This window comes from Buteo buteo, chromosome 1 (genome assembly GCF_964188355.1).
Source record: "Buteo buteo chromosome 1, bButBut1.hap1.1, whole genome shotgun sequence".
NCBI lineage: Eukaryota > Metazoa > Chordata > Aves > Accipitriformes > Accipitridae > Buteo > Buteo buteo.
The window spans coordinates 16,697,159-16,711,789 of NC_134171.1; the positions used below are offsets into that span (position 1 = coordinate 16,697,159).

At 45.4% G+C, this 14,631-nt stretch overlaps 1 protein-coding gene across 1 annotated transcript in view; it reads left to right on the forward strand.

Moving 5' to 3' along the window:
- The first annotated feature begins 218 nt into the window (after positions 1 to 218).
- The window catches only part of LOC142029050 (complement C1q tumor necrosis factor-related protein 7), a 127,248-nt gene continuing 112,835 nt past the window's right edge, over positions 219 to 14,631 (forward strand). Inside the window, exon 1 of the mRNA XM_075023338.1 lies at positions 219 to 740. The gene's annotated coding sequence lies outside the window, so the exon portion shown is untranslated. The remainder of the gene's footprint in view (positions 741 to 14,631) is intronic.

Sequence of the window (14,631 nt, forward strand, 5' to 3'; positions counted from 1 at the left end):
AACCACCCTGTAAGAGGTGCACCCCGCATTGCACTAGCAGAGGAAGCCGAGGAAAAAGCGCTGGACCTGTCCCCGAAGCCTCAGACCAAGGACTAGTGCCTCTAAAAATACTGGGAGTCTTTTGGCCAATTTGAGGACCAGGGTCCTTTGGGAGCTCTGAGCACTTTATGTATTTGAGGCTGTTGCTTCTTCCTCCACTTTGAGGCAGATGCTGCTCCTCCCAAATCCCACGCTGAGGGGACTACATGCCAGAAGAAGCATGATTTTTTCCTCTTCTCTGTGTCTTTACCAAGAAGGAGACAACTTTGCCTACCATGCTTTCCAAAGATGATATAACACCACCTTGGGGAGGCTATGCCCCAGGTCCTGTTAGGACTGTCATACCGCTTCAGTCTGGAGTACACGCTTGCTCCTTGCTCCATGGTATACATTGAGCTCCTTCCAGCAGGAGTTTTACAGCAAGCTCACAGTTGCTTTAAATTAGAAAAGCTGGCAAGTGGCCGAGGAAAGGAGTGGAAGCTTATTTAGCCGAGACAGACAGTTACAAAACTCAATACAAGAGCATCTAGCTTCAAATAAGTTTTCACGAAGTACATTATCTGTCATAGCAGCATTTAAATTTGTTTTAAAGGATTTTGAATCACCAACAGTTACCTGTTGGTTTGAATTTACAGCTCACTGCCCAAACGGAGCATGTTGCTTTCCCTGAAAAATCCGATGGCATCTACTCGAGTGTGAAGGTAAGTTACAACTGATTCACTTTCCCATTCTGAATTCTCTGAAATGCATTTGAAGATGGGAATGCAATAGAGAGACCTTTCAGAAAAATGCAGATTTTTGCTGGGATACATGCGATTCCATTAGAAATTTACTGTAGTAGGGCTTCAGTGAAATCTGTTTATGTATCTTGTCTTGTAAGAGAAGAGTAATAAACTTGGACATTTATGCACATAATATTCCTATCAGAAAGTTACCAAACAGACTTTTTTAAAAATCAAGGACACAATTTTCTGTCAAAAAAGTAGTTTTAAATGTCTACCTTTCACAGGGTTTAGGGTGATTAAATTGTCTAAAATCTTTTGAAATATTTCTCTCTATTTAGCTTTAATCTTACATTCCATCAGCTCAAAATGGAGATTATTGTTTTTTTCCCTTGTGAATGATTCCAACATCATTCCAAATCTTCACTTTAACCTTTGTTGCTATGGTTTCATAGAAACTTGTTTTTTAAAAAAAAAATCTGTAAATACAAAATAAATCATTTTGCTTCAGGGTTGTGCTCTTGCAAATTTAAGCTCCTGCATTTAACTTATTAAACTCTCACAAATATATCCATTTGTTATTTTGTTGGGGTGTTTCTGCTGTTTGGCTGGGTTTTTTCAAGGTCATTTAATTTTTTGTGCTTCCACTGCTACCAGCATTATGCTTCTTGCCTATGTGCAGACTGGGGAGAGAATGTGTGTTGTTAAACATAAATGAAATGCTGAGCATAAGTGATTAAGCACAACCTTGGTCTGGGTAGGTGAGAGTGTACATGAATTAACAGTTTCTTGCTCCCCTTTTTCCCCTGCGTCTCTGGTTACCATTACCCAGGCGAGGCTGAGGCAAGGCTTGCCTGCATGCCAACTGCCCAAAACCCGATACTCACAGTGGTGGCTAATTTCTCTAACCCACTCACTTTCAAGGAAATGATGAAGCTTTTCAGGCTGAAGTTTTAGGAAAATATGGGTGTGAGCACAGCATTACCCACAGCCCTTGGAGCTGTGCAAGCTATGGAAATTCTCTAACAGCAACCTGTTTCAGAAATCATACAACTATCGTGTTCTATAGTGTGCTGCATTAGAGGTGGAAAATCCCTTCTTCCTATAGTGCCTGCTCCTTGTTTCCCCTGGTTTGTAACAACTCCAGCTGTGCTACTGGAGCAGATTTCCCCTGGTGGGAATGCAGGGCTGTCGGTCCCCCTGATGCTGTGTCCCCACGGGCCATGCTCTGCCTAAGAACTGCATTTAAGAGTAGAGAAACATGTCGCAGAGAGGGCAGGGCAAAGGGTTCAGAAAAGCAAAACTGGAAGTGGAGGAGCTGATATGCCTGCCCACTGTCACAGAGGAAATCCTGAAAGCCTGGTTCCCTTTGAAGCTGCCCCTGGGTTAAGTTTTGTGCCAAGTGGGAAGCCCACCATCAGCATCCTTGCTGAGCTCTGAGAAGGTAGAGCTAGGGACATCTCTATCAGGTGTCACCTGGGTGAGGACTATGTGCCATGGGGACTGGGAGGTGTATTCCCCTCTCTTAGTGGCTGCCTATGCCTTGTCCTTCCTCCATGATACCCCACCGATCTGATGGGTAGGTGAGAGTGAAGGTGGTGAAGGCTGGTCCTGCTCCATATGGCTTAATGACACAGGAAACAGAATGGTTTCTGAAATTAAGTATCATCTCAGCCACAGGGACTGCTTCTGGCTCAGTAGCAATAACAGGGAATGATGCACACAAAGAATGTAGTGTTCATATTATTTCATCCTCTCCGTCACCTCCACGCTTCACTGTTGCACTTTATGGTTCAGTCACAGTGGCAAGGTGAGAAGGTAGATGGAAATCCACATATAAACGGTGTCCTGAGGGCTGGGTTTGAGTGTCTGCAGGAGAAGATCCTCTGTCCCATTCACTGTGATAGAGCTGACTTATATCCTTAATTCTCCATGACACGTCCATTCACAGGTCTGTCCCACACACCAGTAAGCCTAATTTCCAGAGTCCTTAAACAGATGCTACAGCAACATTACGCATACTGTCATTGCATGATCAAATAACATCCATGTTACAAAACAGACACATTGCAGATGATAAAATGACAACTTAGATTGACCAGAAAAACTTAATCTCACAGGGGAATGAAAATCCTAAGGCTGCAACCTTTTATACAAATAAGAGTCATTAAAAAAAATACAGTGTTTCTGATTCCTAGAGGTTGCTTGTCACAGATATAAGACAGGTCAAACTCCATTTTATCTGCTGAAGTGGATTCTTTGTTAGTTGAAAGGACAGCAAAGAAATTATGTGATTGCCTTGGCAGAGAAACCTAGAGGCTTTGTAGGCTCGTCTTCATGATCATACCCAGAAAATAAAGGCTGCAAGTGAGATAATTACTGGCCAGATTTACATTTTAGTTACAGGCATCAGGTTGCAACTATGAGCAAAAGGTATTCATTTCTGCCCACAGTCTCTTTAAAGTAAGAGGTGCAGATCAGTAGGGTAGTTTTTATGTTGGGTTGAAGAAGAAATCCAGACTCCTCTGATTTCCCAAAGCTGAAATAAATTGTTCAGGTTCTTCATAAATTAGGATTCAGTTTTCATTTTGGAAAAGCAGTGTGAATCTGTTCCTGGGTGTCTAGCCTCAAGCCTCATCTGATGTTGGATGCAGATGGGAAAGCTCAAAGCAATGAAGGCAGAACTGCAGAGGACCTGACTAAAGTTTTCAAAGATACTTTCCATTTTCTCTAAACCTTGGGGTGTGGGGGGATAGGACCATATGATCAAACAGTCTACACATTTCTGTGAGGTGTATCCGTTGGGAAGGGCAGAACTGTCTAGTATAAAACCAAGTCTTATCACAGAGGATAATGGGGACCATTTTAAAAGGGAAAGAATAGGCTGTGCATAATGGGAAAAAGATCCTGGCAGCAAGAGGTATATGGTTATAAAATAATCCAGAGGGAAAGAAGGGAAAAGTCTCACTGGCTGGGATGTTTCACTTAGTCTGGGCAAACCTAGAAGAAATCTGTGGGGAGTAATCTTTCCTAGGCTGAGAGATATGAGAGTCCATATGTTGTGCTGGCTTAAATGTATTGGCTCGTCTTCAGTCTATCTACTGGATTTGTCTTCCTCATCTGTGTATCGCATCTCTCAGACCCAAATGGGGTGCAGCTTACAGAAGAGGAGGCCAAATCTCGAACAAGATTTAATGGACATAGCTGACTGTATTTGGACGCCATCAGGCCACCCATCCTATTTTCAGCCTACGCTCTCCCCTTCTGCTTTGGAGAGACCCCAAACCCAAAATCAGACACCCTGCAACAAACAGGAACATCTGGCAAGAGTCCGAGGTTAAAGCTGGGGAAGGAAAGGAACTGTTCAGTAAGGGGATGGGTTTTTTGGATGTATTGTAATTCATGGGCTCTGTTTTATTTCTCTCAGTTTTTGCTACATTCTTTCAATAAAGATATTTTTCTTTCAGGAGAAAACGAGAGTGGAGAGGGTATTAATAATGGAGGTGGGACCTGAAATGTAGTTTAAAAAATGTGCAATAAAAACAGGGAGTGACAACGCTATAAAAACAAGGAGTGCTCAAAGGGCAGAGCTGAAGAGGTGTGTGTCCAGCCTGCACGCCCCACCTTTTTCTGTTGATCTGATGGGCCTTGTGGCTGGGTCCAGGCCAGCGTGGGAGTCCCATCACTGCAGCACAGGGGGACCTGATCTGTGAGCTGCTGAGAGGGACCTCCCTTTTTTTTTTTTTTTTTTTTTTACCCTTTGGGAAAAAAAGTTGTCTGAACTTTTTCTGGATTTGTCCAGGAAAACTCTCCCTTTCTTGGAGGGAGACGCTCCTTGTGCTGGAACACGCATCTGCTATTCTCGCTAGCAGTTACGACTCAGGACCAAAAGTCTTTTCCCTTTTCAGCAGTCTATGAAAACTTGATGTTACGCCAGCCTTGCTAGCCCCACACTGATGTTCCTGCACAGCGCTGGTCTGCTGCATTTCAATGCACCTGGGGATTGAGCCCACCACCCCAACACACCCCAGACTGCTGTTTCCAGTCCTTTTTCACTGTCACTAAACAGTGGATGTGGCTCTTTTGGGACTTAGCAGAGAAACACCTAGGTTACTCTTTGCATCCATTGCTTATTGTAGACACCATGTCAGTTTGGTTTTTTTTTTTACAGAGCAATTGGCTCCTTTGAGTCTTTATGAGCTCCAGCTCTGCACGGATGTGCTCTGAAAGTTATCTTCCAGAGTCTGTCCTTTGGTCCCAACTCGAGAACAGCCTTGATCACAGCCCTGCATTAGCAACCCTCCCAGTCCCACATATCTTTACTTGTCTCCAACTTCTCTTCAGTTCCTCTACCCTTTTCCTCCTGTAAATTACCAATCTGGTATCCTCCTTCTCATAGCCCTTCCATTTTCCTGGCATGTCGGTGTGTTTGCCCAGGGGCTCCCTCTTTATCACCTCCTCACAGGGGATTTCTGGGGGGGCTCTGCTGGCAGTCTTTCCTCCCCAAAGTGATGGCGGTCAGTGGGCTATCCTGTAACCCCTGAGCAAATGATGTGGCAAGGTACTCTCCAGCTTCCTGAGAGCTGATTTCCCAGTGGCTGGAGGAGGAACAAGGCTGCTTTGGCATCTCTTGAGTTACTGTTTCTGTGACTCAGTGCAGACATTCCTGCTAGAAAAGGGCAATACATGTCTGCAGATGACCTCTGAGCACCAGCTCTGAGGTGGGGTAGCAAGACATTCTTCCAGGGAGAGGTAGTGATTTTGGGGATGGGAACAGGATGGCCAATACTCCAGCAAAACAGTTCCCATAAAGGCCTGGAGTCCAGGTTACAGCTCCTGCTCCTCTCCTGGAAGAAGGAAACTTTCACTTCTCTCCCCAGCTTGGGTAAAGAAAGAAAGAAAAATTTCCTTTCCTGATTCAACTTCATCATCATCAACGTCATGTATCTGAGTGCCCTCCATGGGAATGCAAAGATGAAATAACATAGGCAGTCAGGCAGAATAAAACACCGTAGGCAGGACAAGCAGGATCAGTGGTCCTGGCGAGCTGTGCAACTGGTTGTCCTGCTACCTCTCGCCTCCCTCCTGCACCCCCAGAGCAAGCAGGCCCTGTCTGCCCAGGGCTGGCCCCTGGGTCTCCAGAGGGGCTTTGCTGCACACCCAGGTCCATGGGTGTGCAGTGGGTATTTTTTTGGTTTCTGTAGAGGAAGGATTGCATTTCACTGTATTTTAAGCTTTGCAGCTGGGTTACGCTGCTTTACATTGGAATGGGGCTTTGGAGGCTGCATTGGAGGTTGCCTTCAGCTTTTTAAGGAGAATTGAGAGTTTCCTCTGCAGGACTGCCTAGGATGGCTCCCTGCATGCTGACGGGCCACACACCTCAGTCCTGATTTTGTAGCCTGCTTTGGGCAGAACTGCGATTCAAAATCTCTGTGGGCAGAGTTTCTGAGACAGAAATACGTGTACTTTGCACTGCATCGCACATGAACAGTGCATCTTGCACTACCAGGAGGTGTTCACCTTGTAGGACCTGTACTGTACAGCCAGTCTGAGAGCATGCACTGAACCTGCCTGGGGTTTCTTGCTCTGGCAGATCTGAGAGATTATTGGAAAATCTTGGTTAAATGCGCATAATTCTCAAACTCACCTGGAGAAAATATCCAGGCAGAAAAAGAGGGCATCTTGGGAACAGGAGCTGTTAGAAACCACCCAGCATTTTGGTTTATCCCTTTCTGCAGGCAAGCTCTGTCCCTGTGGATCAGGGCTGCTGTCCAAGAGTTTTGATTGCCAAATGCTGAAAAAAAAGTATCTGACTGGTGTGTTTAAAACATCTGTTTCTGCAGCCCAATAGGGCATGTATTAAAACCCTGCAGTGAGATCCAGCCCACACCAAAGTCAAAACAATCCTCGTGGTTCCCTTTGGGGGTGCCATAGGGGAATGCACAGACCTGGTCCCTCATGGGTGCAGCTCCATGGATGCCTGGGATATATTTAGATTGCTGCATCTGGCAGGATTTAGCCCCAGCTTTCCACTCCTGCAGATAATGGCTTGTAGCCAGGAGGGTTGTTTTCACACTTCCTGCACAAGGTGAAAGCCCACGTGAAGTGCTTTGACATGGCGTGTCTCTTGGCCGCTTCCAACATGCCTCGTCAATCAGGAAGTTGTATCACCTCTGCAGGGATACGCCAGGGCTGTAAAACACCTCCGTTCCCTCAGTTAGCACTATTTCCTTCATCAGGAGGGGTCGCTGGGCCGCTTACTGCCATCGTTGCTCACGCTTCAGCGACCTCTGCAGCGACTCTGGCACGAGGTTTGGATTCCTTGACTTTAAGACTTGATGATCCCATAGCAGAAACAGTTTCGCCTGTACGGAAGAGCTGCCAAGACACCCTTAAAAGGAAGGCTCTGCCGAGCGCACGCTGCTGGAGATGCTCGCCACTGCTCCGACCTCCTCAGAAACCACCCTGAGCAGCAAGCCCGGGAGCAGCTGTGCACCTCCCCTGCCCCACCGAGCCCCCATGCAGAGGGGACACGGCCTGATCCTTTCGGATCCCGTGGCCAGAGGTCAGCGGGACCATGCCCTGGTACCGAATCCCCCCCAGCATCAGAGCAGCACGGCCAGCCGCTTTGCTGTATGTGCCTCCTTTCTAGCGTGTCAGCGGAAGCAGATGTTTCTAATTTATCACTAAAAACAAACAACTTAATCCCCCAAATATGCAGCAGTGGGGGGTGAGGAGGGGCCCTTCCACTTAAAGCTGATTTATAAATGGGATAATTAAGGTTAATTCGTCCATGAATTAAGCAAATATGTGTCAGAGATTGTTACCAGCGCTTCCTCCCTCTAATTTGTGCAAGCCCTAGACATCCAAAGCCTTTTCAACCCGAGGCAACGGGACACGTTCCTGTTCCGCTGGCCAAAAGCGGCTGGCACTGCTTCCTTTCACCAACAGCACTAACACTTATCTGTTTAGGCCTTCACAACATGATTGGCCTGTCATAGTCGTTGCAGCCCTCCATCGCACGGGTGCCAAAGGCAGGCCTCGGCGGCAGCCCCGGCGCAGCCCTCCTCCCTTTCGAAGACGCCATTTCAGGCTGTTCCACCGGGAGCAAGGGCCGGAGCGCAGCGGGGTGCCCGGGCAAGGCCGCCCTCCACAGCCCAGGCAGGAGAGCTTTCACAGAAACTGCCTTCGCTTCGCTCCACAAAATGGCCGAAGGCCTTAATGGATAGGGGCACGAGTCCAAACCCATTCCAGATAAGACTGAGAAAATTACTGGGTTTACCTACGTTGTGTCAGTGCTGGAGGCCACAGCTAACCTCGGAGCAGCTGTATTTCAGCACGTGCGCGTATATCGAGCCATCCAGCCCGCAAAAAATATACGGACCCTGCTTCTGCTGACAGCTGCTTCAGACCACCAGTTCCTACTGCTTACAGCTTGTGTGATCATTCGTTAAAAAAAAAAAGGCTCTTCTCCAGGCAGCTTGGCACCTAGCCACAGCACGTCTGCTATGCACGGGCAGCGCTGAAGTAATAGCAGTGCAGTAGCCTTAAAAAGATCTTCATACCTCCCGGAGACGCGGCAGCAACGCTGGCCCGGTTCTGCAGAAGGACAGAATTTGGGGTCTGCTGCCGGGGGTCTCTGGACCTTGGGCATCTGTGAAAGGTGATGGGAAAAGGCAACCCCTACCAGCAGTAGGATGGTCGAAGTGCCTGGGCATCCACAGAAAAGAAAGTATCTGGTGTGGGAATGGGAGGGGATCCTCGTGCAGGGCCTCAGCAGCCCACGGACCCCCCCAGGGTGCTGGGCTGGGGATGCCAGGGCTCAGTGGGACTGGTCCCAGATGCTGTGGGTCACTGCGCAGCCGGGAATGGGGTGCTCAGGGAGGCAGGGGAAGGGAGGCAGGGTTCATTAGAACAGTGTTACCTGAACCCCAGGGGTTTACGGGTTTATTACCTAAGAGGTAAAACAGGAAGAATACTGAGCTCCATCTGCAAACTGCTGTGCTAAACCTAGCCCTGTTATGTAGGAAATGGACAGCTGTACCAATTTCTTCAACTACACCTTTAAAATTAGGATTTAATTGGGTGTCCTCTCCTGGTAGACACTGCTGTGCTCCTCATTCCTCATATGCCTGTGCCCCTGCTGCAGAAATGGACCCACGGACACAGGCCGTCCCCCCTGCGTCTCTCACACACAAGAATAAGACCCCGCAACCCCAGGCATGTGGGTGCATGTACTGTAGCCATGGCATAGCATGCTGCTTTTGGAAGTTTGGGGGTTCGGGTTTAATTGCAGCAGCTGAGTGGGTTGTAAGAAAATGCAAAATAGATTCATAGGCAGCCTTCTGCTAGAAATTAAGCCTTATGCTGGAAAGGTGATAAGGCTGTGGGATGCTGTTGCGATGACCACTGCTCCTCTCCTCAGCAGTCTTTTCTGCTGTGAGCAGCATCTTCTGGGCTTGGAGCAGTCCGGAAATCCTTCTCCTCCATTATTTCTATTAAATGATAGGATTAGACAACGTACCAGGATTGCAAGGAACTTCTCATCAAGCGCAAATGCCAGGTAGGCTAAAGGAAGGAGTGAGAAGGAGAAAAGAACAACAGAAGAAGAACAGAAGGAAAGCAGGATTACAGTCAACAGCAGCACTAAGAGCAGGAATCAAAGCCCTCAGTGCTCTGCTCCAGCTACTACACTCCCGCCCCTCCCATACACGATATCCATAAAGTGATCTGGGAAAACAGTGGGTTTGAGAAGAAAACTGAAGACAACTGGAACAACACTGAGCTTGAACAGAGCTGAAGAAATTCTATTTTTGGACTAAAAAAAAAAAAATTTAACTCAATCCAGACAAGCCTGTATCACTTAAGCAGTTGTAAACTACATGCAATGAGACCACCAGCACCAGTTTATTCTGCAAAGCTGCAATCTGCTTTTCAGTTTTGAAGCCTTTTCCCGAATGAAGAAACCATATGCCATTAAATTAGTTTGTACCAGTGATGCAGCCCTTTTTACTTCTTGCAAACTGGGCTGCACTTCAAATGGTGATATACACTGTAAGTGGCTTCTTCTCTACCTAGTTAAAGAGGTGCCTTCCTTCATTCTGTACCCCTGAGGGATGGTCAGAGATACCCTTGTGTCAGAAAGCTTTGCACTTGCAGGAAGAAGACTGGTTGCAGCTCATTGCAAGAAAAGAACATTTTTCTTTGATGTTTTCAATAGCTTGGTCTGAAATAGCCTCCACCTCATTCCAGACATGATAAAAAGACTGATGAATTTGAAAAGGAAAGCTGTCTCAAATTTCCAAATGTATCTTGAACGTGATATTTTGGGGCACTGGTTTTTGTTTCTGACTGCTTTTTCCAAGGTTATAGAGAAGAAAGGGTTACAGATTTAACTTATGGGGGATTTGATCCATTGCAAAAAGGACCATTTTCTTAAACTGTCAAAAGATGAAACATAATGTTTTACCATCATGTTGAAGGTACGTCAGCAGCAGATTTTTGATAGGAAAGTGACACAAGCTACTGATAGAAAGCATGCTTTCTAATTCCCAGGGAGTTTATTTTCCCTTCCTACCTCTGATGAAGTAGCAGTAGTTGAAATGAGTTTTGCTTTTGGCTACACATACACCCCCCAATGTAAGAGAGAGAGAATGTCCTTGCCTCAAAGGATCTCCAGGCTTCATCCATGTTGTCTGACCTCTAAGAGGCAAGGCAGTTTATTAAAAAATCCTTTCTGACCCTCAAATGGAAGATCACACAGCTCCTGAAGTGCAGGCTCAGGACATTTGTATCTGAGCTTGAGATTTGCTTTTGATGGGTTTTAATGGTATGTGTTGTTGATGTTCCTAAATTATATAGCTCAGTGAAGCATTCAAAAACAAATGTTCAGCCCCCATGGGGTATGGCAAAAGGCCTAAGGATAAGCTTTGATGTGGATATAAAGCCATGGTAGCCATCAGGTCCTGAGTCATCTTCCAGTGGCACCCACATGACCAGAAAGGGAATATATATGCTTCTGCACATTTTTGAGCCAGAACTTCAGCTAGTGTAAATTAATTATGCTGCCTTTGCAATCAATGCAGCAGTACTGATTTATATCAGCTCAAGATCTGGCCATTCAGATTTCAAGACAGAAATTATACAGACAAGATATTACACACCACAGGTTTAAAAAGGAGATTTGCTTTTTACATATTAATGACACATTAAAATTAAAATAAATTACACATTAAAAAGTCAGATTTCTTCCTTTTTAATGTGCAGTTTGAAGCATCAACAGGAATTTGCAGGTCCTGAGTTCTTGCCCAATATTCACTAGTCCCTATACTAGCTGAGACCACATGAACAAGTGGCATTAGCATCTCACCTTAAGAGAGATATTGCTGCAGTCCTAATTTGGCTGGCTTGGCAAGTCTGAGCAGGTATGCAGCACAGTGTCCAGGACAGGAGTTGGCAGTATGGGACATCCACATATGGGTCACAAAGAAGGTTAACTGGATCACTCCAGGAAGCAGAACAAGTCTAGAATAGATCTGTGACCCATGCTATATTCTTTTGGGTTTTCTCAGAAGTAATATATCATTTCCTAGCTACATGCCATACATATATATTGGTGGGACCACATATAAAACAGTATTACTCAACAAAAGCTAAATGTGAGATTGAAGCTTGAGGGCCATGCATATGGGCCATTTGTTTAAACATTCTCATTTTCATTCTTGTCTTTCAAGACAAGACTATCTTGTCTTTTCATTCTTCCCAAGCCCTCCTTATGTATGAACTGAATTTCAAAACAAAAATTGATTCCAGATGTCTTAAGTATATTTTTCCAGGCCTGTAATTTAAACAAGTTACAGCAATACTCACCTTCACACAGTTTTTGATCATTACAATATGAATTCTCACTGACAGCAGTGGAGAGCATGGGGACCTTTCCTGGTTTCCAAAACCAGCTTTTACTAATTTGGATCCCATTCCAGATTGTCAGAAGGGCTGTGTTTTAAGGAGAATCAGTCATTTGATGATCCCTAGCACAGCTGCCCACCACATGCACAGCAGCAGCATTAACAATTTTTAATTTTCCCCCACTTTCAGCTTCAGCACTGGAATCCATTACATAGCTGGCATCTCACAAGCACTGTGTGACTTTGCCCCTTGCCTCAAAAAATGATCTGTAATAGCAGGTTGGCTATTAATAACTAATAGCTAACTGATAGCAGGAATGGACAGACAGCTGACAGCAGGTAGGATGCCAGCCCTGAGAGATGACCACTCAATTTCTTACTCTGCCCAGACTATGTGATCTCTGGCAAATAATGTCATCCTTGTGCCGTAGGTCCACATCTGTAAAATGAGATATTATTTTTGGCTTCCATGCCAGATAAGTATAAACAAATGATTGGGTAATCAGATATTGCAATAACCAAGAGTTTGTAATTACCTGGGATAAGGGATGCAAAATCCCTCTAGATCATAATCATTGAGTCAGCTCCTTGCTCTTGCGGGTAATGGAGGTCAGGTGTGCTGTATGGAATGGAAAACCCTGAATAATAGTCATCATGGCATGTACTGCAGGGACAGCTGCCAGCCGATTAGATCTGCTTTGAGCAAATGTTGGATGAGATGAACTCCAAAGGTCCCTTCCAACCCAAATTACTCCTGTGATTCTGTTCTAATGCTGCACCTCTGCAAATACATCCTCTTGGAGCACTGGAGACCATGGTGCGCACCCCGAAGCAGCACTGCAGGAGACAGCCTGCCTCTATCAGGGACAGACCAACTAAGTCACGATGGACTGAACTGATTCGGGGCAGCTCAATGCCTCCACTAAAAGTACTTCTGTACTTGTGGCCCCAGGCCGATCCTAGAAACAGTGTAAGTGCCTTTAGGTAGCACTGTGCCTCCACGGAGCCAATCAATGGTACGGTTTATCTCTAGATGGTAATGAAAGTTTACCATATTGGGAAATATGCTTTCTAGTTCACATTTACCTGTCATGTCATCTTACATTGCCAGTGAGTCACTGTTTGAGTCCTTCTTGCCCAGCCTGTACACGAAATAATGAAACTGAGCTTTGTGGGTCCTATTGACTCCGTGTATCTTGCATCGCTCATGAACTAAGTGTGGGCTTTGTAAAAGCTGACATTGGAAATAACAGCTACTGGGATGTATACCCCTGTGATGCCCAAATTTTTTAAAGCTGTGAGTAAAACCAGATGATTTTAAAACAAAGTCTGATCAAGGTCATTTAATGGACTGTGTCACATCAGATATAGGGACCCACTTTCTCAGGGTCTCAGAGGTAATCATACAGTGTCATGCCAGCAAAGCAGTGCTCCCAGCCCACGGGCAGCACAACCCAACCAATCTTCTGGGCGGGTGTTTGAAAGATAGATGAGAAACATAAGACTTTAGTTTACATATGAGGGTCTACACTTCTACCAGGAAAAAAAAAAAAAAAAAGAAAAAAGATTTTAAAGTTTTTGATGTGGTAGATCATGACATAGACTTCACCCGACAAGTCTCATACATTTCTGTTTGTGTTATAGCTTCTGGGGTCCTGGCCAAGCTTCCACTTTCACATACACAACTGCGGTTGTAACTGTGACCCTTAGTTTGTGAACTGTTTTCTTAACTCCTATATAAAGGTCTGTGAATGCATATGCAATACTCAGTAAAGCAGATGGTATTTTCAGAGACTACTGCTGCCTCCAGTTGTGAGACACGATTGCACATGGCCACAGTAAAACACAGTGCCCCAAAGCTTGCAGGGCTTACACAGCTGTGTTGTGGCTGAAGTGGGCTGGGGAAGAAATGACACCGTCCATGCACAGGGAGCTGCAAGTGCACTGCCCGATGGCTTGTTACTTCCTCAGGGGAAAGCCAGATCCCTGCGGCAGAAACAGTGTCACGCCTGGGGGTAATTAGCTGGTGCTCAAATTAGCAGCGTGTTTCACATGTCCATACTGAATACAACAAGATTTGGTTCTCAGAAGTTAGGTATATATTCTGCTTGCCTCAAAACACTTCACAAAGAAGCAGGTAATAGGTCCCAAGCAGTTTTTGAAGTTCAGCCCTTTGCAATCATGGACAGAAAGCTGGATGGGATCCCGATACACCCCACTCGTGGGGCTGCTGCCTGAAGCCTGGGTGTGTGCGAGTAGTCCTGTGTGCCAAGTGTGGTTCCTACAAACTGGGTCACAAGCCCTCCGCTTTGTAAAACAAGATTAAAAGTGAAAAAGCCCAGCTATTTTCTAAAAATAGAAAAGTTGAACTGGGAGAGAGGGAGAAAACATGTGCTTGCTGACGGCTCAGCAGAGAGGAAAGAGGTCTAGCGTGGCAGGTGACAACAGGCTCACCCGTGTGGCACGGGAGATCAGCACCAACCTAGGTAAATAAGCCCTAGGTATGAGGCTTGAGCCCGCTGCAGAGAAAAGGTGTTTTGGTATCTGAAGAACAATACTTGCACCCAAACCACTTTCAAAGCAACAGCTTTAAAATATGAATTCTAATTTAAAAAAAAAAAAAAATCAATGCCAATACTTTGACTTTCTAGATATACATATATGGTTTGATAGTGCTTCGTATTTTGAAAACGTTAGTGGAGAAAGGGAAGGGGAAAAGAGCAGGAAGAGCTGAAAAGAGTAAAAATTAAATTATTGTAGGCTTTGAGTTTCAGTATTTGACAAAGGAAGGGGATATAAATGGAAACTAATTGAAAGTGAGACTTCTCTCATTCAACACAATATATCACTGCTACTAGTCAGCTACAACTGGGAGAGACAATTTAATTACCAATAAACAACTTTGAAGTTGTACATGTGTTTTAGTGTCTTAATAAAGTTGCAAAAAACAGAAACAACAACAA